Raw genomic sequence first — 5,000 nt, 5'->3', positions numbered from 1 at the left:
CATTTGCATCTGTACTGCTCTTACCTGGCATGGAACCATACTGCAAATCATCAGTCATCACCATGTTCTCAACCTAGCTGCCACCACCCTTTACCATGACCTCATCCTGTGACTGATCAATGTTATCCCTCACTTATTACTACAGCTCTGCAGACCACCGTTGTTCAGATAAGCAGTACCCGTACATATTCGCCAACATCTCACACATCCTCTCACTTTCCAAGATTACAGTAAACAATCCAGTTAAAAATACCACTGCCAGGTCTCAGAAACACCTCCAGGCATCCACAGGCATGCCACCTGGAACAACAGCCTTTCCACTGTTAAACCCCTCATAGCTATCCTTACATTATTCTTGATAATCTGTTGCACCTCCTGATTAACAATACCCACCTCAGCCAACCTTCCATCCCTCCCCCATTTTCCTCATAGAACAGGCCATCAAAGTGATGTTTCCATATGTTCTAAACACACCCCTAGCTTGTATACTTCACCCATATTCCTTTATCACCTTTTGTGGTGCACATCCTTCCTAGCTATGTGCCTTTGTCTAGCCAATAGCTACAGGCCCTATACACAATCTGTGCTGTCCAATATTACATACAACCCCAGACTCCACATCTGTATGTCAGACTCCACATCCATAGTCATGTGCAACACTCTCTTTGCCATGCACCCTATCTCTTTATACTCATGTCTGGTCTCTACATCTGTCTGTCAACCCCACTTGTCCGTTGCCAACACCTTTCTCTGCATACTCCCCTGTACTTCATTCCACCACCATGTCACCATGCATGTAGGAGCAGTCACCATCTAGGCAGCATGTCAATCTGTGTCTGATTGAACATAATAGGTCACAGGTGCATTTATGTAATGCTGAGTATGATTACAAATTGGACATATCCGCTGAGGGCAATCAGAAGGCCATCCCCACATACGTCTGTGGTCTCACAGGCAACTATCCAACCCACCCTGTAATGGAGGTCAGCCACAGCACATGCACACATGCCATAGCTAAAGACGACCAGATTAGGACATGTTTAAGACAAACATCACCCCCCTGGCTCAACATCAGTACAGAAGGATATGCACACCACATGCACCCCTACCCTCACCATTTATCAGGTGCAAACTGCCTACTTACACATAATGCTATGCATGTCCATACAATTCTGCTAGGTACTGGAGTATTATTTGATGTAATGTTGTAGCTACTAACACTCATTACTACTAAGCTGTCTGTAAAGAACAATGGACAATGTCTGATGTCCTGTGATATCTTTTTCCCTGTTTATGTCTTTCAGGTGTGATGCAGAGTCTTCCAGCCTATGATGTCCAGGAGACAACAGCCATAACTGAGGCCATCCTGGAACACTACCACATCTTCTTCAGTCGGGGTCACCAACATCAGTGGGAGAGGGAAGCCCTCTGGGAAGATGTCACACAGACAGTGAACACCTTGGGGAACGATGGCCGCACATATGAACAGGTCCTGCACAGAGCAACTGACCTGATTCAGTGTGCACTGCAACGGGCTGCTGCTGTGGCTAGGAACCATTCCACTACTGGTGGGTGGCCAGCCAGAGAGGCCCCACTTACAGCAATGAAGGAGTTCCTTGCCAACCTTGGGATGGCCCAGAGACAACAACCACTACAAGATGTAGCTGTCATGGAGATGGGTGCCACCCAGGAAACTGGAGAGAAGCATCCAGGTAAGACAAAAGCCCACATCAGTGTACTGAAGTCACACTTCAACTCTATAGTAACAGTATTTAGATGCAGATGTCATTGCAAAACAGAGCACTGGGTGGGGTTTAGTAATGCACACATGTGCCCATTTCAGGTGAAGAATAGCAAATAGTGTAATATCATAGTGTAAACTGTACCTGTGCATACACGTACCATTACTCCTGGACCAATGGCTATTGTGAAGCTGCTGACAATACCTCTCCCTCACATTACCTAGGTACCTCTCATCAACATGAGGCACAGCAGCCTGAGGCCGGTAAGCATGAGAACTTCCTGTTGTGGCTTACCAGTACTTCAGGCATTTTAAGGTCATGCATGTGGCCATGCCCTGAACTATTATTGTCAGCAAATTGCATGTATCTGCAAGATCACCTGTGGTGGGGTTCACTGCATGATATCACAGGGGCCTATTTGCATGAGATGTCACATATCAGTAGCATAACTCAAAAAACTGTTATTGCAGGACATCTGGATAATGACTGCCAAAATGTAGGGACAGAGTGCCAATAGTAGGGACATGTATACAGTACTGTGAGGCAGTGCATATAAAAGGTGTACACACGTCACAATGCCAGGTATGTGTGAGATATGACAATATGAGCACAATACATAAGACCAAAGCCATGCAACCTGTCATATGACCTATAATCTGTACAATGCAAATGTGAAACATACAACTCTGTATGGGGAACATGTATGTGGAGTGGAAACAGTTCAAAAAGCTAGATGCATATGTGTGGACAGGAGGAAGCTCATACTGGGGTATATCATTGTGTGATACAACCACAGCAGTTGATCAGATTGGGTACACACCTGCCATCAATCATGGACTCCTGCAGTACCTGCATATAACAGTTAGCTCACATACCAGAATTATCCAAATGCAGACCCACAGTTGCCTGTTACAGCAAAAGCCATGGTTTGCATACAGCCTAACATGCTGCAAAAGGATTGAACACTATGAACACATACACACATCATTGCATATGCCATGGAACACAGTGCAGATAGACAACAAAAGATGTACAAGAGATGGTGCAACAGTGAAAGTTTGAAGAAGTGGATATCCTTACACATATGTTGGGAAAATCATCCCAGAAATGTCCAGGAAGGCTGCCAGGTGCTATACAAGCAACAGTGAAGGGATATCAGACATCTCTGGCAATTACTGGGTGTGTACTACATGTGACAGCAGTCTTCCATGGATTTCACATGTTTTGGGTATAGGGTGTGTTTCGACTATGGCAGCTGTTCCTCACAGCATACAACAGCCAGTCTGGGGTAATGTCTGGACAAGAGTTCATCAACTTTTCAAAACACATATGTGGAAATGTGTGAAGGTGTTATGAGACCATGGTTGAACTCTCTTTGTGTACAATTTGGTCATGTTAGTTTGGCACAGTAATGGCACTGCACACCAGCAGAACAGCACTACCCACACAGTGAAGCAGGGTGATGGCAGTGTCCTGCTTTGGGTTTGCTGTCCACCAGCTTGAACTGGGGTTGTAATCAATTCGGATTGTATTATGACCACTTCCAAACACAAATCGCTTGTGGCTATGATCTCTCTGGTGTCTGCCACATAGCTGTGGATGGGGAGGTATCCCAACATTGCAAAAAAAATGGGCCACAAACTACATCCAAATGAACAAAAGGATGGATTCACAAGAACACAATCAACAGTCTGCTGTGGCCAAGCCAGAGGTCACATCTACATATGAAACACAGACTGTGTGTTGACCTGACAAGTACTGTGCACAGGGGATGGCCTTGCAATTGGACAGATTTGGAGCTGTTTGTCAAGGGAGAGTTTGCAAACATTGCCATGTTGAGATGTGCCATGCTGAGAAACACCACCCCAAGAGGACTGACTGCTGTACTCCAAACAGTATTGGTTTATGGGTGTGCACCTTCTGCAAGCCAGCTCTTGTAATACTAACGTGTACGATATGCCAACCCTACCTGATGTGTATGTTTCTCATTCAGAATGCACAGGTTACATGTCATACGAAATAGAGGAAATCTCATGGCAATATTCATGTGGTCTCTTGTGATATGTCACAAAACTCTTGCATGTTAAGAGGGGTCTGTACACTTACTATATCCACTGTCAGTCTGTGAAGTTGTTTGAGAAAATGCCCTTGTTTTCACATACATGTATTGCAGGTTATGACAACTTGAAATCACAGTATGACAGTAAACGTAGGGTCACCAATCCACTGGTCAAACCAGTAATGTACCAAACCAACATAGGAGATATGTGCAGCAGACAGGGAGTATGACCCCCATATTGAAATAATTGTGAAAACTCTGTACAGTTTGTAGTTATGTTCCCTAGGTTTTGCCACAGTGCTATACAGATAAACAGCACTGATGTATACATGGGTGTAGTGTGTCCTAGGTGAAGGCTCAACACCTACTAAAGACCTCACACATCCCAGTGGTGTAAAGTAGTAGTAAAACTAAGTTGAAAGGTATGCACTGCATGATGTTGCAGGCCTGTCTAGAGTGTGTCTGTTGTGGTTTGGGTGTCTGTCATGACTCCCCCCTCTGCCTAATGTGAGTTCTGTGTAATGCTTGGGGGACACCTTGTGTTTGTGAGTGTGAGTGTTTGCGTGTTTGTGTGTTTGTATGTGAGTGTGTATGAGTGTGTGTGTGTGTGTGTGTGTGTGTGTGTGTGTGTGTGTGTGTGTGTGTGTGTGTGTGTGTCTGTGAGAGTGAATGTGTGAGAGTGTGTGTATATGATAGCAAACTGTATAATGATGTGAGTAATGTACATATCTTGTCTTTTCCTCACAGATGGGCATGGTGGTCTCAGTCCCTCACGCTATATAGGTGATGTTAGCTTGTTTGGTGACTCTGACCATGATGACAACCATAATGGGGCACAGGTGGGGTTGTCATGGGCTGCAGCTGTGTCACCAGTTGGCATTCCACATTTGTCAAACAGTTACCAAAGCCATAGATGAGGGCAAGTTAGTCCACACAGCCTACCTGGACCTCGCAAAAGCCTTCGACTCAATATCCCACTCGGGCATCATAAATAAGCTTACCAGCTTAAATATCAACTCCTATATCACAAGATGGGTTGCAAACTGACTCAGAGATAGAACCCACATGGTCACAATCGCAGGTGCCATGTCCGAATCCAAACCAGTTACAAGTGGTGTACCACAGGGCTCAGTTCTGGGACCTCTCTTGTTCGGTATATACTTCTCTGAGGTTCAGGCTAACACGGGGAGATTATGGGT

The sequence above is a fragment of the Protopterus annectens genome, chromosome 4.part0 (genome assembly GCF_019279795.1).
Source record: "Protopterus annectens isolate FY-2018-M chromosome 4.part0, PAN1.0, whole genome shotgun sequence".
NCBI classification, from domain to species: domain Eukaryota; kingdom Metazoa; phylum Chordata; order Ceratodontiformes; family Protopteridae; genus Protopterus; species Protopterus annectens.
The sequence above is the reverse complement of the archived record's forward strand: the minus strand, read 5'-3'. Positions refer to the sequence as shown.